Here is a 23,745-nt window from a genome sequence, read left to right as displayed (position 1 = left end):
AGGTATATAAAACAGCTGCGTAGGTCCTTAAACAATAATGCTACTGTCTGCGACATGAAGGCGTCAGAAATGAGGTGCTCGAAAAACTTCTTCAAAGTTATTTCTTATGCTGTTATGCATGCTGCCTGTGCAAAAAATACTTGCTACCTTTCTGTTTATTTGATAAATTTTCAACATAATATCTCCACTTACGAATAAATGAGAAGAAAAGGAGATTTCTGAACTGAATTCTCGAAAAATACCACTCGTACTCGTTTGTGAACCTGAGAACAATAGTCCTACCTTCATGGTGCAAGTTTTAGTAGACAAAGTTGAGAATGATAGACTATTCAAAACACTATGACGCAAATTCAGGTTACATGAGATGTGACTAACTGATTATCAGGGATTATCAGGCCTAGTTTATATTCAATTTCTTAAGCTCTTCACTTGAAACTTGTTACAAATTCTGCTGTTTTTATATTTTAACGTTGACCAAACTAATAACCTGCCGACCTGCTTTTCGTCGTGAAACTCATGTAGTGAACACGGTGGTTTAAGAAAATTGAAGGTTTCCAATTTTCGGCGCAGTCGTAGAAAACTTACTTCCATATATACTTCTTACACATTCAGTAAGCATACCGACACGATCGACGCAATGGCGACAGAACACGAACAGATTATAACAGCAGGACGTCTTGAAAGGAGGAGTATGGAGGTGTTACCCTCGCAAAGTGCTAGCAATTTCTCCACCCTAATGTCGCTTGTAAAAAGCCACTGCGAATTTATATTTGTCAAAGGTAAGGATGACACGTTTCCTTATAATATGGCCAGTTTACTCTTATCTTTGCAAACTGGAGCCAGCAAGTATCCACTGTGAATTTGCGAGGAAAGAACAAAATGATGCTCAACACAACGCCCGACTTAAACTCTTTATTACAATCTTGTTGACAGGATTTGAATGCACTCAAGTTACTCATCATGATTCCAAAGCAAAATTGTTATACCTGCAAGCTTACAGGTACTGCCGTTCCCTTGTACTCACCGTGAAAACACGATCATCTGAATCGATCAACTCAATCTCGCTTTAGCTAGGCTGAGATCAATTAAACGGCCTCAGATTTACCTTTATTAGGCATCTTTCTATTAAGAAAAGTGCGGAATATGTAGAAGCTGACCGAGAACCATTACTGCGACTGCACATTGCCCGCAGTGTCGAAGGCCACGTGAGCTGTGAATGTAGTTACGGCTTCACAAAAGACCGTGCTACCTCAACTCCAGTGCGACTCGCACATGCCTCATTACTCCTACGCGGGTCGAAGTGTCGGGCGACAAGGTTGCTATTCATTAGGCATGCAGGAAGTACGACGGCGATCCAACATCTCCTCCCCTCACCCTTCTCTCCTATCACACGCTCCTCTTCGGAAATGCCAGTGGAATATGGATGACGCCGGTGTGAAACCGAATGCCGCTCGGGGAGCCGTCGTGAGCCTCCGGTTGTTGCCGCCACCTGCGCGTGCATCCTGCTGTTCTATAAGTGCAGGGTATCCGATGAAAGCCGGGACAATAAGAGGACCGCTATAATTAGGTTAGTGTTATTAACGGGACGCGGTTTTTCCGCAGCATTTATAATTAAATAATATATCTTGGCCGCTCGTTGCGAGCCGCCTTACGAGCTGCAGAGACCATGTTTTCGTTAACACCGTGCTTTAGCGAAGCACTACGTCCATTTGGGAAGGTGCCCGCTGATGCGGCTTGGCAGCCCGCAGAGAACTTCCCCGACACACCGCATGAATATTGCGTATGGTTCTAAATGCTTCGCAGAGTGTGGACATCCATGTTTGAGTTGCTACGCTAAAAAAATTTCATGAGGCAGCACATAGAGCTTATATACAGCGATATATACAGTGATAAGGAAGAAGAAAAACACAGGCGATGACTGGCATGTACTGTTTTCACGTCTCGCGTGATGGGCGGATTCCTGTATTGTACACTGATAGAATTTGATAAAAGAAATACGAACAAACCGGAGAAAACACGCTTTTTGTTTACTGTTTCCCGCTAAAGAAAATATTGTAGGGATTGACAAACAAAGAGTGCCTGTTGATAGACGACATCAAAAGGACCTGTGTATGCGTCTTGCTTGTTGTTCTGTCAAGATCAGACGACAACAGTCAGCGAATGACGACTCGTGAACTTGAAAACTCACTATGTACTTGTGCATGGAGAGGTGTTCGTAGGGCAACAACTATGCACATAAGAAAAGTAGGAAAAAAGTTGGTTTGGTTTGGTTTATGGGGTTTAACGTCCCAAAGCGACTAAGGCTATAAGAGACGCCGTAGTGGAGGGATCCGGAAATTTCGACCACCTGGGGTTCTTTAACGTGCACTGACATCGCACAGTACACGGGCCTCTAGAATTTCTCCTCCAAAGAAATTCTAGCCGCCGCGGCCGGGATCGAACCCGCGTCTTTTGGGTCAGCAGCCGAGCACCATAACCACTGAGCCACCACGGCGGAGGAAAAAAGTATTGATTATTACATCCGTGGAAATGCGGTCGATAGTCGCCATCTGGCCTACCTTGTGCTTTTGAAAGCGTTGCATGTGCCTTGAAGGTGCTGCCACAGACGAATGTGTGACGACTGTGTTTCTGTTTTTGGAGGAACACAACGAATGCTTTATGGTGTGATAAATGTGTGTGCTTGGGCTAGAGTATCTTGTTTTGCTGCTCGTTTAGGGGCAGCGTCTCGACAGCGTTCCCCCTCTGCTGGACCCGCCACACGTTTGTGGCTCTGGCCTCCTGCTCACGTGTGGCGTTCAGAGCACGATATTCCGCCTCGGCTGTATCCACTGCCCTGGCATAGAGCGACTCCAGTGCCATACTACTGCTGGCGGATTATCGCAACTGTGGCGGCTCCTTCTATGCAGGCGCACAGGTATCGTGCCAGCAAGTTTGGCAGCATTTTTCTTCGACGCCGGGCCCCAGCTGATGACGAATTTAGCGCGAGATACGGGCTATGCGCACGGAGTGATCACGTGATTGCGGACGCTCAGGACGGATGCGGGGATACTTCGCTTTAACAGCTAGCGCTGTGAATCGAAGTGGCTCTCGCAGAGCCAAATCGCCAGGCAGTCGGCCGGCCGCTCCTGAAGCGTGCCGCTCTACACTGTTCCACTTGCAGCTCGTACCGCGAACAGTTTTGAGACTGTGCAGCGAGCATCGCTGTGAATGAATGAGTGACATGATGTGAGGAGCTGTGCTAACAATTAACCAGATGGATAATGACGAAATGCACGTGCTGTGAAGGAACAAGGCGACCACTCGTTTTCGCGAGGGAACAATTTTCTTTTGGAAAACCGCATTGACTTCATTTATGGGACATGGAAACAGCATTGACACGATACTATCTTCCTTACACTTTTGTGACCTTCTATGGGCCATCGGCGGCGATGTGTTTTGACAGCATTTGCCCACAGTGTGTTGAGGGCGCGTCAAACTTTTGAAGCGAAAAGCTTGACTAGGCTCGTCAACACCGCGCTTCGCGTGGGCCACCCCTGGGCGCCGCCGTGGCGCGCCCTTTCCCTCCTCGCCACCCCCTCCCATCTCCTCCTCGCCACCGGTTTACCCTTCGCCGCTACCGCGCGGTCTCCGCCGCAGTCCCAAGAGAAGGTTCTTTCGCAAAGCGTTGCGATCACGCGTGAGCGGCGGCGGCGGCCGTAGAAGAGGCGCAGACATTCGCCATGGAAGGAAGAAAAGAAGACCCAGAAGTGATAGCGAGGGAGTTGGCTCAAAATCTACACCGCTATCGTGGTGCTCCCAGTGCCTTGTGCGCGAACTGCGACAGCCGTGACGTCAAACAAAGCATAAATGCAGCTTTTCGCTTGTATATCCAGGCTTAACCAGAGCTAAGCCACTGCCAATTTTTTAGCACACGAACAGCATCAGCGTTGTTTTCATATATTTTTATTGACCAGGTGCCCGTTACGCGGAATGCTCTCTTAATGTGAGGAAAGGACTGCAGATGGGGCTGGAAACTTGTGCACCTGCCACATTATCCAGCATATTCAGTTGGTTCTTCTCCAAGCCGTCGAAGTAAGACCAAATGGATGTCGCGCATGTGGTCACAGAAACGATGCGACAGATACGTTGTACAAAAGTGGTCTCAGTGCAATGGAGCTGAATGTGGTACGCGAAAGTGCATCTCAGTGCAGAGGTGTTTATTAAGAAGTGTGCAATTCGTACCGCAATCACTACGCTATATTCATGCTGTCGAGTTCTTGAGGAACAAGAAACTTACGGGTGTCCCGACAGAGTAAATTCATTTTTCAGCGAAGGAAAAAGTTATTTGAACCATGCATTAAATATAAGAATTTCTGTTATGCTATTGGTCCAGCCTGCAATTTAAGGAAGGCCGCAATTATATTTCATTTCATAAACAAAATAACTGCTTGCTTCGATCACGAGACACAAAGTCCCATAACAAGCAAGGACAGCATTACAGCCTGCAATTAGCATCACTCGCTACGTTTCCTGTATTTTGTGGGAATATAGAATAGGGTCGGAAGAACCGCAAGAATGCTTGTTTCGGAAGATATATTTGCTCCTCGCTCAACAAGCCCGTAAGCGATCACATTTCCTAACAGCTCGTCATGGAAGACGATGCGCAGGAAAGTGGTTTCCGTCGTGCTATCAAAGCAGGATCCTTCACGCGAGCCGAGAGCTCCGTCCTCATATTGTTTTGTACTGTGCTCGCCACGCGAGAAATCACGAGGATCCTCGGTTACCGAGTGCTCGTGCTATTGTGTACTCGGAATTTCAACTAAAAACGTCATCAAATTGGCCGCTATGGCCGTCGCCACCTTCCTGCCTCATTCTTCCGTTTTGCCGTATACTTCATCAGAGAGCATCTTCCTTGGTCGGCTAACCCTAGTGATAATGATACACAAAGATGATATAAATGCAGTTTGCCTGATTTTTTAAGATACTAAGTAAAAATGCAGAAAAAGAATTTCTGTTAAGCACAATGCTTTTATTTCCGTTATGTAGGACCCAGTGGTTGGTCGGCCGGCTTGTTGTCCCAAAGTAGAAACGGAAAGCGCCATGTCAAGGGAGGCGGATCTTGTCTCGTTTTCAGCTACGAAAGCAAAGTTTCCTTGTTGACGAAATTACCGAGCGAACTCAAAAACACTGCACAGCTGGCGCGCTACCCGTTGCGGCAACCAGAGCGCTCGCGGGCGCGCTTGCTCTTCGCGTGAAAATTGACGAGAAACAAAAAAAGGTTATGTACTTCTTTGCCTGTCATATATTTTTTTGTTTTGCAGCTGATGAGACACATTTTCGTTGCGTTAGAAAGATGCCTACCGTCTTTGGGTCTATTCACTGTCACTGGCATCCCCACAGTCATGGGCAACGTACCGCTGCGGTCACCACTGACCGAACCCCGGAAATGGGAAAAATAAAGTATAGTGCCGTGGAAAGCACCCTGTGCTTCCTCAGTTTCTTTCAATGGCGATTGCATTGAACGTTGAGCTGGCTCCGGCAGCTTCCGATTTTGTCGGCTTTCCAACAATTCAGTTTTTTTTAAAGGATTCCGCATTGCCCACAAAGCAGCACTGCCTTGATTTTCCCCTCGTTAGCGGAAAAACAAAAGTACAAAAAATCTCCTTCGGTACTCATAAGTTTTGTATACTATAGTATGCCAACTTTGTTACATCTGGGAGGCATAGCGCTGGCACGTTGCAAAGAGACCGGCGCTGCGGTACCAGAGGGGAGAGGGTTAAACTAATAAGCGTCGTAATTCGGGGGCAGAGAGGGTCCTTGAAGGACGGAACCTAATTATCCTTTATGCCATGAAACCTCGCTCAAAAAGAGAACGTTGAAGCAGAAAACTCAGTTGAACCACTAAAAGTAGAAATGCCGTTTGCAGGCGCTACATACTCAATGAGCATATATCTCGTCCATTAAGCTTGCCAAGGGCACAACGAAGATGTCTACCTTCTAATTTCTTATTTCACTTTTTGAAGAGCTAAGGCGTGTTGTAAGCTCGACGGTTTTGTTGTCTTCAATAAAGCTTCCCGGCTCTTTGTGCGTGCAGTTTCGCACATCAAATATTTTCTTTCTTGCCTCCTCATTGCAGCGTCTATGGTATACTAGATGAAGTAGAACGACTTTTGTAGAGGTTGCCAATGTATAAGATTGGGTGAGTGGTGGCAGATCATTTTCAAAACAGCGCAAACAAGACAGAGACGCAGGAAGAGACGTACACACGCTGAGGGACATTTCGTTTGGCTAGGTCATTGTGACCTGGCCTTGCAATGATGCTTTCGCATTCTTATACCACGAGGACAGTTTATTTTTTTTTGTCCGAAGCCTTTAGATTGTCTCATAAGATGAGAGAGAGAGAAACCTTTATTTTGCGTCCCAGGTTCGGCTTACTGATTCCACTGGGCAGGTTGATGATGGAGCTGGGCGCTTTGTGGGCTTACCCAACGAGTGGGTGACGTAAGGGATCATAGGGCACTAGCCCTTCTCTCTCTCTCTCGGTTATGTTATGTTTTTCTGAAAAAAAAAACAATGAAAGTGAACAAAGAACCTCAGAGACTCTGGCATTGAAAAGACAAATAGATTTGAAAAACGAGTGGGGTCGTTTCTGACCGTTTCCGCGGTATCAGAATACCGAGGTAACGACAGTGAACTGGTATCTGTAACCTCACAACAAAATGTTTTATCCTCTACACCTTCCTTAAAAATGGACAGGGAGGCATGAGCTACATTCATTTCACGTGGATACTAAAACGTTCCGGGTTGGGCAATGGGAATTCAATGCGAACACCTTTCAAGTTTTGCCAATTTTAGTGACTGCCACCTTACTTGAGGCAAATCACGATTCAAGAGTTTGCTTCAGAACCGTGAACTAAATAAGCAGGCGTGCATATTCCATTCGCGACAACGAAAGTAACTAACGTATTTGGTCAAGCAATGAAAATTAGATAAATGTTAGGCTTAGAAACACGAAGGGGCAAGAAAAATGACACGTACATCGACATACAGATAATTCGTGCCACAAAAACTAGATTGCTTAGTGTAATCAAAGTTTTCTGAAGTTGCAGCAGAATTTCTGCTATCTGTACTGCTTCGTTTGCATGCCACGGCTGCATATCTTGCGCTAGTGAAATCGAGCTCACATTATGGTAACGCATCAGTAAGGCTCCTCACCTGACGTGGCCCAGCTGCGCAACCGAAACGATTCCATTGTGCTGCCTTGCACAAAGGTTTCACGTTTTCATAACGCACCCAATTACCCCTTTTGTTTTTTCTAAACGAAAAACTTGATTACGGAGAACTAATGGATCGGGCGATTTTAGGCAGGGCCCAGTAGTATCTTTGCTACAATTTGTGCTCGATTCATTATGGCCTTAGGCCCCTCTGTGCTACTAGATGACTACTACCACCAGATAAAGCATACGTGAATGGTTGTATTACTGCCTTTATTTGTATGGTTGATAAATGAGTTTTTTTAAGTAATAATTTTTACGTGAAAGTTAAGATAATAGGAAATAGAAGAAAAGATAACCACCTGCCGCCGGTGGGATCCCAACCCATGACCTCCGCCGCTATGGACGAGGGTGGCGCCGGTGAACACTCTCGAGGTTAGGCTACACGCAATAAAAATACACTCGAAACTAGAAAGTTGTTCAGCCACCATCGTCGCTCATTTGGTAGGGCCCCGTGCGAAACATACAGAAGTCTTGGGTTCGGATCCCATCGGCGGCAGGTGGTTGAAGTTGAAAAAAAAAATGGTTACATGCGGAAACATTAAGACGCTTACGCAAGACAGAGGTGTTAGACATGGACGGACGTCTTTTTTTCAAACTGCTTTAGTGTTTAGCTAAAAATGGTTATGCCACTAATTTTTCATTGATTAACATCGCAGATATCGTAAAAATTATAAAAAAATTTCTTATAGTTTCCCTGGTTTTAATGGCAATTGGCTTCCTTGATGTGTACTACTACAAGAGACCTTCAGAACCCTTACTGTTCATTAAGCTTAGCCGTAACGCTATGGAAAAGCTTTGTACGCTGCCAAGGGTGATTACGCCGCGTCGCGTGTCAAGGCTTCGTCTATAGGGGCACCGAACAGACGGCATAGCAGGTGGCCGCCTTTGTGATTGATCGACACCATGACGGACTGGTGCGTAGTTTCTACCGTTCACTCAGCGTGTTATGACTGGTACGCTGTGTGGCCAGCTGTGCCATAGGCGATGCGGGCAGGGCAATTTTAATTTTTATTTTTAATTGAGCTGTAAAAGACCTTTGCGTCGGGCGAGGGAGTTGTCGAAACGCCACTTCTATGGGCTGTAGGAAACCGGTATCGCTGCCGCTTCCACCGTTCTAGCGCGAGGTGCTCACGACACTCCAGTGAATACTACGGCAGCGCCCAGGGAGCCCTTATTGCAAAGAACTATAGCTGGCTGCCGTGCCGGCTGGAGAAGAAAGCAGGAAAACGAGTTGTTCTCCTTGATTAGCGATACTCGACGGTGAAAAATATCTAAGCGGGACATATCACGGCAGTAAGCTAAGGGTTTTGGGCTTGACTCCCCGCATTTCCGCGCCTATGAAAAACACCTCGACGTAAGTGACATCGTTCGTGTCTATGGATTAGTTTTGCAAGGTGCCTTTGACACGTCGCAGCACGATACGCCAAAGACCAAGCTAGACCACGTACCAAACTTATCGACGACCCAGCGGCGTATTTGTCGAACCCGAAATCGTGATCTCGGCCGCCGAAGGCGCAAAAGAAAACGCGCATAACGTCGCCGAGAGCCATCAGCTGACCACGAGATAGTCAATACTGTGCCGGCGTTATGCAAATGTGGCTGCAAATGAAGGGCTGCGAGCAATACCGCGTACGGAGGCGAAGAATGAAGGAAAAGATTGATGGCCACGATGGTGGTGGTGATGATGACGATGAAAACAATTCTGTGTCAGAGTGTACGACTGTCCTTCGTAAAAGAGGCCATACCACCGCTACCGATGTGAGTCGCACAAGGAGCGTAGAATCCCGCATTTAACAAAAATAAAAATTAACTCAGTGAAGCTAGTACCTCAATGTTGGGCTGTTGATATAAACGCGGCAGACAAGCTTTTATTTCCTCTTTGACATAGAGATTTTATGACGAAGTAAAAAATTAGAAAGCTGCGAACTGTTCAGTTCACGAAATATTTGTTCCACAAAAATTACTTGCTGGTTAACTCGCGCGAAAACGTCACAAACAGTCTCAGTGGCAACGTGTGGCGCAAGGAGCCAATGTCGACGCTGCTCCCATGCGCCCTTATATCATCAGCTTCTGTCGTGTTATATAAAACGTGCGGTGAGGCTTCATGATCAGTAACGATATTGAAGGACTCCGCTGAGGCTTCGACTACTACTACTGTTAATACTACTACTACTACTACTACTACTACTACTACTACTACTACTACTACTGCTACTACTACTGCTACTACTACTACTACTACTACTACTACTACTACTACTACTACTACTACTACTACTACAACTACTACTACTACTACTGCTACTACTACTACTTCTGCTACTACTACTACTACTACTACTACTACTACTACTACTACTGCTACTACTACTACTACCACTACTGCTACTACTACTACTACTACTACTACTACTACTACTACTACTACAACTACTACTACTACTACTACTACTACTACTACTACTACTACTACTACTACTACTGCTACTAATACTACTGCTGCTACTACTACTACTACTACTACTACTACTACTACTACTACTGCTACTACTACTACTACTACTACTACTACTACTACTACTACTACTACTACGACTACTAATAGTGCTGTACCTGCTCATTTGCAGCATAATTTCGACCACTGCGGAAGAAAGGCCTCTTCGATATCTCTCCTATTAACCCTGTTCTTTGCCAGCGGTGGCGACCTATTCCACTGCGACCACAACTACTAATATTTCTACAGCTAGAACCACTACGACTCTTCCTACTAGGAACTACTTAGCTTTTGTTTTTTTATTGGGCACTCATAGGTGTCGACACTTGAAGCAGTTTTGTGTCGGACAAATACTTCTCAGCGGCACGACCGTGGTCGAAAAGGACAGGAAGACAGCGGTCTCAGTTACCCAGGTGCGGTAACTGAGACCGCACCTGGGTAGTAGTAGTAGTAGTAGTAGTAGTAGTAGTAGTAGTAGTAGCAGTAGTAGTAGCAGTAGTAGTAGTAGTAGTAGTAGTAGTAGTAGTAGTAGTAGTAGTAGTAGTAGTAGTAGTAGTAGTAGTAGTAGTAGTAGTATTAACAGTAGTAGTAGTCGAAGCCTCAGCGGAGTCCTTCAATATCGTTACTGATCATGAAGCCTCACCGCACAATACCCGCTTGAGCAGCGTTCCAGCAGAGGGCGTGCGACAATTACCATCTAGTTGCACTGCTCCTGAGAACCGTCAGCACAGTGAGTAGAGCTAGCTTTCGACGAGATTAACTGTCTGCACGCGTGTTTCAAAGGCACGCATACGGCACAGCTCCACCAAACTGCAAAAGAAAACATAAGTTTCATCGCTTAAGCACCCAATAACATTTTTCGTCTTATATTTTTTCTTCAATCATGACTCTGGGCACATAAAGGACGGGTGGATCTTTCATGGAAACACTCGCCATGCCGGCCCTGGCACTGTGTGCTCAGTTGCGCACCAGCGGGATGCGTATCCATCATAGTCGGGGAAAAAGAGTGTCCGGAGATAGGCGAGCACTTTCAATGTCACAGGTGCCTCGACGCAGCCTTCGTTCGACGTCTTCTCTTGAGACTCCGAGGAAGTTTCCGCTGTAGTTGAAGCGACAAAGGATTCTCGAGGTACGTATGCGTTTGAAGAAGACGCTGCATGTTGAGGAGTTCAAAGCTTCTTGCCATTTAAAGTGCAGTTGATTATATTGCGCGCTATCCTAATTTTGATCGTCTACCTCTCCATCTGCTTTCTTTCCAATAGTGTTTGCTTTTTGGAGGCATCCTGCCGCACCGAATAATTTTTGCATCGTAAGCGTAAGAGACCTCGCGGAATCAGAGTATTCTGCAGGTAAGTAGGGAAGTTACTTGGCCGTCTTAATCAGAACAAACAAAGAAACACTGCAAATTCTTGGGAGGAATCTGAGGAATAGATTCTTATTGTAATGCGTTCAAAAGTAACATCCCTTTGGAATTTGAGCAGTTTTCGAGTTCACCGTTCCTAATGAGAAATAACGCTATACACTGCGCACAATCTAGAAACACAGGCGCACAAAACTGCACGTCAAATGACATAAATGCGGTCTGAAGCACCCTTTGTTGACAAACACATATTTTGCTGACACCTTTCACTGCGTAGAAGCACTTGGAGGACGACGACATTAGGTTAAGATTATTTTCACGGCGTGGAATCACGACGGTACTAGGTTAAGATTATGAAGAAAGGAAACGCGCGGAACTGTCTTACTCTGACAAGGCACCTGAACTGCGCAGTGAGGAAATAGGCTAAGGTGGGAGAAAGAGGCGCAGCGAAAGAAGTGTAACTGCACACCAGATCTGGTCAAAAGTGTGCAGGGAGTGTCGATCGTTTGAGCTAGGAACCGTGGTGTCACAACTCATCATATTCTTGCATCAGACGCCCTTTGGATAACCGTACTAATCAGTAATCGTAACAAACCAGAATAAGCACTGAGTAGTATCGTTAACGCGATAAACAGCTCCGAAGCTACAGAAGGCCTTCCGGCATCGAGTGTAAATCTGCGCTATGAAATGAGGGCGCCGTAGTGGCGAAAAGGGCGAAATGTTTATCAGGCGGTGTAGTTGCCTCATAAATGCAGGCGTCGACCATGGTGCATATATTTCACGGAGGAAAACTGCACTGACGTAGCTACAAGACTATTCATGATTACGTCAGCCTCGTTATAGCCTACTGTTTTTCACATCGTGATGATGTTTTTGCTCCCGTTATCATGACGAAGGACCCGGCTGGAGCTTTTAACGAATGCTACAAAGTTTAACATTTGAGTTGAGTGGATAATTTTGGGCTAGCAAAGATGGGCTGCAAGCTGCCATTTTTCAAGTGGTCGGAGGTCAATGGGCCCAAACTGAGACGATTGGGCGATTCGTTTTTAGTGATAACTTGTCATGCTCTTCTGAGCTTGGAGTGGATCAAAAGAAAAAAAAAAAGTGCGAAAGTGTTGGACAATGTGTGATAAAACAAAAGAGTAATTTTAAAAAGAGAAGGTCAATTAGGGTGAACTCACGCAAAATCCCCGATGTTTTTGTTAGCTACCAACAGGAAGAGTAGCATGACAACGCAACATTGTTTCAATATAGAACGCATTCGTCTTAACGAAAAGAAAATTTAAAAATAAAACAAATTAGTGACGTAATTGCACGAGACTTTTGGTTAACAGCATATTTCGAGAGCCGCAGCATTCTGGAAATGAACTGGGCCTTTGAAAGTTCCGACTTGTAAGGGAGGTTTGCTTACGAGGGCAGTGCTTTTACAAATACAGCCACGCAACCAGTCTTGCTCAAGAACCCCGTCTGCGCTCAAGCGTTGACAACGCTGCAGCTTTTAACACACCGGCCATGTGTTAGCCGAGGTAGCTTTTCTTGCGGTCGCTAAGCTATTTCACTGAGGTCCTTGCGTCCCCTGAACTCAGTTAAAAAATAATAAAAAAAAGAGACTGAAAGAAAGAGCCTTCATTCACGAATAGTTCAGCTTTTCCGCGCGGTAACACTTCATGGGTGCCCGTTAACGCGTGAATGTCCATGTTTCCAGCAGTTGGCCCTAGCTACACTGTCGGCGTACATCTTCTTTGAGTGATGGCGTACGAAGGCGGAACGACTATGTGAACAATACACCCCACTTATTTACCAAGATTTATGGAAGCGAGGAGTTGGGGGACAAGGTGCCAGCTAAGAAAGCCCCACTGAAAAACTCGAGTCTGAAGCCTGTCTCAGTCGGCAGTTTTACTTACGCAAGCTAGACTAGGAAAGTTTCTTAGGTCTCCAGTCGGCACTAACCGGTGGTCTTCAGGGGAGTAGTCAGGGAACAGCCTCTGGTATCCGGATAAGTACAGATGGTAGGCTCAAGAAGGTAAGCACATCCGTCTAGAAGGATATACTATTAGAAAGCGGTACTGCTAGAATCTATCGCTTTGAAACTAAGGTCTTTGCGATCCGATCTCGAACTTGATAGCTGAGCTGTGTTGGAAGATTTTCGCAATTACTTTCCAAGAAATAGATTACCGTGAAGCTCGAAATCGCACTGTCATCACTAAAAGTCACAGCGAAAAAATGTTACTTATTCAACATCATTTCTGTCTAAGCGTTGCATGCAACGCGGTAAAAGAAAATAGGCCGACGACAGCATACTAATGGGTCATATAGGTAGTTGGTTTGTTTAAAGGGTTTAATGTCTCAAAGCGACATCGCCTATGAGGACACCGTAATGGTCGGCTCAGGATAATTTCGGCCATCTGAGCTCTTATACATGCACTGACATGGTACAGTACACGGGCTGTAGTATTTCGCATACATCAAAATGCGACCGCCACGACCAGGATCGAGCGCACGTCTTTCGGGTCAGCAGAGCACCATAACCACTGAGCAACCACGGCGGCTCATAGCGCGGTAGTATTTGTTTGCTCATGCTGATAAAACTTCTCACTGCCAAGTAGACCGAAGTCAGACTAGCTGATTTGTGCATGCAAAATCTGCAGGCATAGCAGCAGATTTATGAACCCTTAGCTCGGTGCACAGAAATCATTATTATGGATAATTCTGACATCTCAATGCTCCGTAGCCCAGCGTATTACATGGTTATAGCGTCCGTTAGGTTTAACTTAGCACAGAAAAAGGTCGCGAGCTTTATTGAACCATATGATTAATATTTTTATCTGAGCGGAAAAATGGATTTATTATGCCTAGTTACATCTCTGCATATGTAATCTATGCAGTTCATCCCTACTCGAATTTGGACCTGTGCCTCGGGTATTATTCGCCGCTGTCCTAGTCACGGCTATAAAAATATCCCTACTAAATAGCGAAGGAGCCGCCGTGGTGGCTCATTGGTTATGGTGCTCGGCTGCTGACCCGAAAGACGCGGGTTCGATCCCTGCCGCGGCGGTTGAATTTCTTTGGAGGAGAAATTCTAGAGGCTCGTGTACTGTGCGATGTCAGTGCACGTTAAAGAACCCCAGGTGGTCGACATTTCTGGAGCCCTCCACTACGGCGTCTCTCATAGCCTTAGTCGCTTTGGGGCGTTAAACCCCATAAACCAAACCAAACCAAACCAACCAAATAGCGAAGGGGCTTATCTTTCATCCCCGAAAGTGTTGGAGAGGCGGAATGGGAAACGCTATGAGCGGTGCTGCAAGAGAAGTGATAAGCTGTACATTTCCGCGCTGTGATTACTATCTTCAGAGGTCGTAATGATTATTATGATCGCATAGTTTGATTACAGTCATTATATACATTTGGAAAAGAGAAATGGCCTTCTGCCTTCTACGGTAGACTTACTGCTGGCGATACCTTTTCAGTGGGGTACGATGGAAAGAAAGTGTCTCAAGTAAAGTGTTTCAAATGCACCAACCACTTCACAGGTGGCCCCAGAGAGAAAAGCCCGACATGCGACGCTCCATGTTCGTCTTGATCGTCGTCGTACTGCTGATGACCCAGTTGTTAACGACGGTAAGGCAATTTTACGAGAAAGACGGTCAAGAGATGAACGCTACGACAATGACGAGCAATGCCTTCTTTTATGTTCCGTTTCTCACATAGCAGGTGATGACCGAGGATATTGAGAGAGAAGAAGAGTACGAACAACGTACGTAGTCCGGGCTGTGTTTCTCTGGGTCACGCGCGAAAAAAAAATAGAAAACTAATAAGCCATAAATGAACTTTAACCCTTGAAATTTTGTGAGGTCAACAATTTATTTCCGCTGTACTGTTTTCAACTAAATATCGCAGCTGCAGTTTGAATTCCTTTTTGCTCGCAGGAGATTTTAACAATTTTTTTCGGGAATTTAACAGAATAAGAAAGGCACGAGAAAATAATAAAAAAATAGGAAAGCTGAGAAAAGTTGCGGTGCGTCTTAAGGATGCCCGCACAGTTATTCACATGTAAGTGTGAGCCCAAGCCATGGCAGAAACCTTTTCTCGTAGATATAGCACAAACTTCATGTTGTGCGTGGCGCATGATGGCGTTAGATGCTTATCCGCTATAAAAACCAGCACAACACAACACGGCACAATACAGCACACCGCAACACAACACCACAAGACAACACGACACGACACAACACGACACAACCCAACCCAACACGACACAACCCAACACGACACAACCCAACACAACGCAACGCAACATAACACAACAAAACACAACACAACACAACACAACACAACACAACACAACACAACACAATACAACGCAACACAACACAACACAACATAACACAAACCAACACACCACAAGACAACGCACCACAACACAACACCACAGAATGCAACACAACGCAACACAGCACAACATAACACAAACCAACACACCGCAAGACAATGCACCACAACACAACACCCCACCCCACAATGCAACACAACACAACACAACACAACAAAACACAACAGAACACAAAACAAAACAAAACCAACAACACAGCACAGCACGACACAACACACAACACAACGCAACAGAAATTTTATGCGAATGGTGAAGGAAACGTATGAAAAAGAAAATACGAATAAACTGACGCCTGCTAACTTTTAGTGCGAAAGCGCTATTCCGACGAGTAAACACAGAGCAAGGTCTTGCGGTTTTTGTGGGTTCGTTCATGTGCAAGAAGCAAAAAAAAAAAAACGACCAAATAAATATCCGCGACTTCGCTTTGAGCCTGCAGGGCGCGAACAGATCAGCTTCTATGGCCATTGCGAGAGAGCACTAGGCTATCGTCGCGGCCGAACGCGACCTTGTGTTAAAATGCAACCCAGGCTCGCGCTGCGCATTACACAACGTAGTCTATTAACGTCCGTCTGCGACGCTGTCGTCGTTACCGTTCATGCAATTCTGCTTTCGCACGTTTATGGAATTTAGGAAAAAAAAATCTCTGTCATTTCGTTTCCCACGCAAGCTTTGAGCTAGTAGGGTCCTGCCCGTGTATTAATGCGCAATTTAAACAACATGTGACCGCCACTGCACTGGTATTTCTTATCATATTTGATTTCAATCCTCTCCGACCTCTTCTACATGATAACGCAATCATTCCGGACTGAGTCTTTGTGCGAGGGCGTATAAGCTTGAAAGATTATCAGACATCGCATTACGCTTTGTAGTGATCCTGTAGCGGCTAGCAATAAATTAGCGACGAAGGTAAATCCTACGAAACGGCCATATTCTCTGCTTCGATAGAACCACGACATGCAGCGTCAGATACATCTGATACTCTCGCAACTGTGACGCTTCAAACAGTGGGGCGTTTCTTGTGCAGTTTTCGGCATACATTCTTGAAAAATTCGCAAGATTGAAGTACGAAGGACGACATCTTTCAGGTTGGAATTTGACATAAGTTGCTTGGAAGCCTTTGAAAATGCAAGTAAAACACGAAATATAATAAGACTAAGGAACTATTCCTCACTCCGCTGTACTATATGGGTGACTGGCCGCTGCTTTGATAACCGTCTCATTGGTAGCGCAGGGCTCTATATCGGCAAATAGACCAATGACGATGCATGTCCGTGCTTCGTTAACCTGCGAAGACAAGCAAAGACTGGCCTCTTGACAAGAGGTTAATGTGAAGAGGCGCATAGAGGTTATAGTGTGAGATTGTTCGCGAAAATTCATGAGCGTACAATTTGTCTCTGTCGATGCTAACGTCGTTGACGCCGTGTCCTAGGCAGCCAAGACACCACTAACATTTGTCCATGCATACACCAGTAGATAGAAGCTTCCTTTTGTGACGCGAATACTATTCCCGCGCGAAATCATACCCAAAATTGTGGACAAAAGAATCTTGGCATAGGAAAGAGTTTATCAGGTCCAATTTTTTTTTATATATTGTAAGATGTCACTATAACAATAAAAAAATCCCCAGATATCTCGCCGAAAGCTTGAAAGTTTTTGCTATTAACGTTTTTGCTATGGTTAAGAGCGTCCCCCATTGGTTTTCTATGGCAGTCAACTGCTCGATACGAGCGATGCGAGCGACTACAAAGAAAGATTTTACTTCGTATCGGAAGAATGAACTAAAACCTTCAATATTTCTATACCAGTACCTTAAGTTTTCAAATATTCGAAAAATTTTTTTCCAAGAATTTTGGACATGAACAGCTTACAAGCGTTACCTTTTCCCTTGTTTGAAAAGGAAGCGATGACTATTGCTATACTCCACCTTTTCAGTCGGCTTCAAAGAGGATCAAGAGGAAGCCGGTCTCTTTGGGAAGATTAAAGCGATACCCAAGAAACTTGGTAAGGGAGCAGCGATGATGCGTCACAAAAAAAAAGAAAAACAACGTCAAAGCAAAGTATTCCCAGGGGCACCCGATTACATAATGTGTTAGCAACAGGATAACATTAGAAACTGTTCATGTCTTTGCCAGAGGTGACGTCATGTCTTGTGACGAAGACCCCCCTTCAGCCAATGGAGGAATCTTATGGCCGTCGCCACATTTTTCTCCCGATGAGTCTTCTAGCGGTATCGCATTAAGCAAAGAACGAAGCTGCAATGCTTTTTTCTTTTCTAGGATTTGAACCGAACTGTGACGTGCTAAAATTGGCGCTAATGAATGCAACTCGTTTCAAACTACTAGAGCGTATGCTATTTGATAATTGCGTGTTGTACCGTCCTAACTATAAACATGATATAGAGATAAATATGCTGACGGCTAAGCCTCCCTCTGATTTGTGCGCGATATTTCAACAACTGCTGTAACTTAAAGGTGCAGTGAAGAAGAATCTGAACTTGTCTCTCTGCCGTGGGAACTCGATCTACACGTTCCGAGCATTCTTAGTAACTTCGACTTAATGCCCTGTGTGGCCGATTTCCCTAATTATGTCGAATTAACGTCCGGCTCCAGCCTTTATTTTTTCAATTCTCCCCGTGCGGTGGGCGGAGTCGACCAACGCGTGGAGTGCCTTTCAGCCAGCTCCGTGGAGGCTTTGCATTCGCTTCATTTTGTTTTTTAGGTTTCCATGGATAAATAGTTTCATTCGCAGAGAATGTAATAAGGGAGTAATTACTCATTGGCATCCACCCGAGCGCAGCCATACGGCTACAAAGGAAAGCTATACAGCTTTCTCAGAAACTTCGTAGTTAAAGAAAAATTCGTCCTGGTCCGGGGTTCGAACCCAGGACCACCGCTTCACCGGAGCAGTCGCTCTACCAATTGAGCTAACCAGGACGGCAAGCTTATGGTAGGGCGAGAGCGAATTGATCAATAACTCGAAGTGGGAACTGTGTTGGTCAAATGTTTAGGGGAATCCCCCAAGGTGGAGTAGATTTTGTAATAAACGAGTAATTGCTCATTGGCATCCACCCGAGCGCAGCCATACGGCTACAAAGGAAAGCTATACAGCTTTCTCAGAAACTTCGTAGTTAAAGAAAAATTCGTCCTGGTCCGGGGTTCGAACCCAGGACCACCGCTTCACCGGAGCAGTCGCTCTACCAATTGAGCTAACCAGGACGGCAAGCTTATGGTAGGGCGAGAGCGAATTGATCAATAACTCGAAGTGGGAACTGTGTTGGTCAAATATTTAGGGGAATCCCCCAAGGTGGAGTATATTTTGTAATAAACGAGTAATTGCTCATTGGCATCCACCCGAGCGCAGCCATACGGCTACAAAGGAAAGCTATACAGCTTTCTCAGAAACTTCGTAGTTAAAGAAAAATTCGTCCTGGTCCGGGGTTCGAACCCAGGACCACCGCTTCACCGGAGCAGTCGCTCTACCAATTGAGCTAACCAGGACGGCAAGCTTATGGTAGGGCGAGAGCGAATTGATCAATAACTCGAAGTGGGAACTGTGTTGGTCAAATGTTTAGGGGAATCCCCCAAGGTGGAGTAGATTTTGTAATAAGGGAGTAATTACTCATTTGCATCCACCCAAGAGCAGCCATACGGCTACAAAGGAAAGCTATACAGCTTTCTCAGAAACTTCGTAGTTAAAGAAAAGAATCTACTCCACCTTGGGGGATTCCCCTAAACATTTGACCATTCGCACAGAATATAGCCAAAAAATAAGCCCGCAGAAATAAAAATATGCGCGGACTGTTTGCTACTACGGATTACTACGTATTACTCCGCCAACGGCAGAGCGGCAAGCCGCCACGGGACTGGGTGAAAGGCACTCCACGCGTTGGTCGACTCCGCCCACCGTATGGGGAGAATTAAAAAAAAAAAAAGGCGGGAGCCGGACGTTAACTCGGTTTAATATGAAAAATCGGCCTCAGAGGGCAATAAATCGAAGTTTCTAAGAATCGTCTGAACGTGTGGATTGAGTTCCCTCGGCAAAAAGACGAGTTAAGATTTCTCTTCACTGCACCTTTAATGAGCAGATCTTTCCATCTCACCTTATAACTGTTGTCATCTTGTATCAGATTATAGGGGGTATTCATGTGACGTCACGGGCACTATTTTGTTGTCCAGCGCGTGACTTCAGCATACAGGCTGGTGCAGGAGTCGATAATTCCATTAGACACGGCGGTAGCCTTTCGCAGTGTTCCACAAAACAACAAAATTGCGGTCGCGGTGACGTCAGTGGATGCTCCCTGCTACGACGTGCTGTTATAACAGCGGCGAATAATGCGCTGCGCACATGTTCATTCCGAAGTTTTGCACTTTTGCGTTGTAGACATCTTTAGCCCGTTTGATGGACTCTTCTAAGCAAGTAAGTTGCGCTTCGCCCGCCGACTTTTGATTACTTCTTGTGGCTTCTACAGCATTTCTTTAACAGTTATTATTTTGGACCATGTGAAAAGTATCGTCTAGGAGGCACACATTATTATCGACAACGTATCGATAGACTTGGTTGCGCACCATGATCAGGGTGTTGTTTTTAATGTTATGCATGAATTATCTGAACGTAGACGAATATTTCATGAGCACACCCCTCCGATGTTTTTCGGGCAATCATTCTCAATTGGGTCAAAGAACAAGTTTCATTTGAGTGCTGTGTAGCAATAAACAAACTGTTTGCTTACGATTCGAACAATTTTGTTAACATCAAATGAGGCGAATTTGCTAGAACTACTGCGCAGTATTAAGAAAAAAAAATACAGCGTTGTAATTCACCACGTGCTTTAAATTTTTTTTTTCCGCACTTGCATTCACTGTGCATAGACCTGCGTATCTGTGCATGAAGTCGGCTTAAAAAGCGTAAGAAACCTGTCGATAATTATTTGTTTTCAGCAGCCTGGACATTGTTTTTTTTGGTTTGTTTGCCTAAGTAATGGCTATGCAAATATTGGGTTCTGACCCCGATCTGAATAACAATTTAATATAGCTGAGGCAAGAAATCTAGCGGGAGTAGGAATCGAAGACTTTGAAATTTGAATCGCGAAACAAGAACTTCTGATCTGTAAGTCCCTACGATATGCAAGTTACCACATAGTACCCATGTCGCAATTTGCCGTATAATTTAAGCACGAATATGCCTCGAATTCTGCGGATTGTATCAATATGCGAATGTGTTGAATATATTAGCATTTCTACACAGAACCAAACACGAAGTCCAGCGTTCATAAGATTTTATAAAATTAGAAACGGGATCTAGCAAGCGATGTATAGTCAATAAAAAAAATAAAAAAAATATGAACAATGTTCAAATGCCAGCCTGAAGAACTCAGTTTGATATAGGTTAATTTTAACGTTCATACTTCGGGCAGTGACGTACCATTCACTTCTGAAAAAAAAAATGTTTGGAGGACATTAAAGCAGCAGTAATTGTCTCACATCTTGATGGACGCCTAAACCGCGCCGTGAGAGAATGAAAGAAGGTGGGGGTGAAAGAAGAGAGAAACAGGGGCCGTAGTGGAGGGCTCCGGAATAATCTTCGAACACCTGAGGATCTTTAACGTGCACTGACATCGCACGGCAGACAGGTACCTTCTGCGTTTGCCTCCATCGACACGTGGTCGCCGCTGCCGTGATCGCGACCGGGTATTCTCGGTCAGTAGCCAAGCATTCTAACCATTGAGCTACCGCGGCGAGTATCATGAGGCACGTAGACAGAGAATCAACCGGTGTTGAGGAGAGACACCGGGAGAAAGAGGGACGGAGCCGGGCACAGGTGGTCAGGAGAACGGGCGCGCAGTGCCAGAGTGAAGGGCGAATTTGGTGTAGCTTGACCACTTTTACTGAACTTGCGCGGGCAGCGCACTTCGTCGGAGCGGCAGTACAGATGGGGCAGATTAGTTGATTTATTGGTGCTTTATTGACTGAAATGGAGGTTAGCGGTAGTGGGTTAGGAAGGGGTTAATGAGGGAGTAGTGGTAGGCGTTCCGTTGTTCAGGAATCCGTTGGCCACAGCTGCTCGCTGTACCAGCGCGAGCTAACGCTGCGGGTCCGAGTCAGCTAGATGGTCCGCCCACTGCTGGAGTAAGGCTATCTATTTTAGGCACTATAGGACAAACCCTGCATCTTCATGGTGTGCGGTATAACTTAGAGGAGTCTCCGCTCCAGACGCATTCGCTGTTGTATCTTGTGGGATAGTGCTCTGTTTGGATACGTGTTGGTTTGTCGGCACCTAAATGTAGTCGGCTTAGGCTGTCATGTGGGGAAGAGTACTCCGTACGCCTCTCCCTGCAGGCCTGCATTGATTCCCCGTATGTTTCTGGTGTTGTGAAGGTCACTACATGGGTTCCTGCTCCTCGGCTAGTGCAACCTCGGACGACAGCGTCTATCTTAGTGTCGCCCTCTACCTCAGAGGAGGGGCTAAAACAATCGTGTGGCCTGTCGGCCGTCCAGGAACTTGTTTTCTGCAAGGATAACCTTATTGTTTTTGAAGGCTTGTGCGTCTGAGAATATCCGCTAATTGTTTTGTCTTCCATTGGCTTCCGAGATTGCTAGGCCTATCGCACCTCCTCCGCCGTCTAGATTCTAGATCGAATTGATTTGTACAGTTGTTCTGTATATGGGCTTGCCTTTTGAGTCGGCGATCGCGTCTGCTGTCGCCTCAAGGCACCTGCACCTCGATGCGTCGGCGTACATAACCCACTGTTGTTTTTGAGGTGTTTGTCCAGGGTTTCGGCTCTGGCATTCCTCCTGCCATCGAGGCTGGCCGGGTCCATAATCCTGGTAGAAAGCTGGGTGCGGGAGAGATAGCGTGCTGCGCCGGTCTGCGTGCTCTATCAGAGCTTTGTCTGCGTGAAATGGAAAAGGGGAAGAAGCCGCCGCCTGCGTTCCCGGCCTAATTGCGAACAAGAATGAAGAGGCTATATCAGGGCCTTCACCACTTCAGAGCTCTCGCCCGTTAACGATAAGGTTTTGGCTGATCAGTGCCCCTCCCTTCCTTCCTTCCTTCCTTCCTTCCTTCCTTCCTTCCTTCCTTCCTTCCTTCCTTCCTTCCTTCCTTCCTTCCTTCCTTCCTTCCTTCCTTCCTTCCTTCCTTCCTTCCTTCCTTCCTTCCTTCCTTCCTTCCTTCCTTCCTTCCTTCGTTCGTTCGTTCGTTCGTTCGTTCGTTCGTTCGTTCGTTCCTTCCTTCCTTCCTTCCTTCCTTCCTTCCTTCCTTCCTTCCTTCCTTCACGGCGTAGTTGAGTTGTCCACTGAGATATGAAAGAGCTACTTCGGTTTTCCTTTCCTGAAGACCAATTTTTTTGGGGAAGCTCGACGTAGAATTGGCCGATGTTCACAGAAAATGGTATAGAGAGGAACGAAACGATGGAAGTGGCACCAGTTGCTGTCTCTCGGTGGCCGCGTGAACTGCGGGCGTCCTTAATTTTTGGAACACATGATATCGCCTTTAGGAGTTGAAGCGCGGACGTTGACCAGAGCAGTGATGGAGACTGGAGGGTGCAGATGGGACTGGCCAGGCGCTCTCTGGCGTATGTCTCTAACCGCCTAGTTAATGAAAATGCGTTCTATTTAGGCAGGCGTTTGCCTACGCAGTCTCCCTTCTTCAGGAGTTAATAAAGGGCGGTTTATATATTCCAATAATACTTAAACTGTTTCGCCATTTAACTGCGGAAATGTAATCTAGTTTTGTTATTCGCACAATGGTCTGCCCTGCTGCTAACTTTCTCGCGGCGGCAGTTGTGAGTGTAACGCACTTTATGGTGTGTGAAGAACTTCACAGCGGTGTTCAGTAAAGAGCCTCTTTTTCACAGCGTCTGAAAATATCATATTGTTTTTTCCAAGCAACAGCATAGCCGTTGCAGCCTTCTGTCGGTTTATAGCAACTCTGTACACTAGCGCTCAAATTATACGAGACCTGCCATTATGCTCGAGTAGAATGGCCCTTTAAGCCTTGATGCTGAGTTACTGGCGTACTGATGACTAAACAATTATTTTCTTTCTTTTTTTTGCAAAAACAGGTAGCATGGTGGGCGACAAAATCAAGTCGCTTCGGGAGAAGCTTCCAGGATAAAGAATGGACTTCCTACATCACACCAATGTGTCGTTCTTACCACAAGGTCTACACCGACACATATGACAAAACAAGTCGTTTTTAAGCGATGAAGAGCACGTGCTCAATAAACAAATAATTAGACAGGTCTCCA

General features: G+C 45.7%; 1 long non-coding RNA gene across 2 annotated transcripts; it reads left to right on the top strand.

The window, feature by feature from the left end:
- The first annotated feature begins 2,774 nt into the window (after window positions 1–2,774).
- Window positions 2,775–23,741, top strand: LOC149339266 (uncharacterized). 2 transcript variants are annotated; one of them, XR_016283784.1, is made up of 7 exons: window positions 2,775–2,914; window positions 10,793–10,879; window positions 11,013–11,099; window positions 14,641–14,728; window positions 14,822–14,864; window positions 17,433–17,501; window positions 23,560–23,741. It is a non-coding gene; the product is annotated as an uncharacterized LOC149339266 (long non-coding RNA). The 2 variants fall into 2 exon arrangements; XR_016283783.1 differs by having other exon boundaries at window positions 14,819–14,864.
- Window positions 23,742–23,745: the final 4 nt, after the last annotated feature.

Source organism: Amblyomma mixtum, chromosome 6 (genome assembly GCF_055824585.1).
Source record: "Amblyomma mixtum isolate Tamu chromosome 6, ASM5582458v1, whole genome shotgun sequence".
NCBI classification, from domain to species: domain Eukaryota; kingdom Metazoa; phylum Arthropoda; class Arachnida; order Ixodida; family Ixodidae; genus Amblyomma; species Amblyomma mixtum.
The sequence above is the reverse complement of the archived record's forward strand: the minus strand, read 5'-3'. Positions and strand labels throughout refer to the sequence as shown.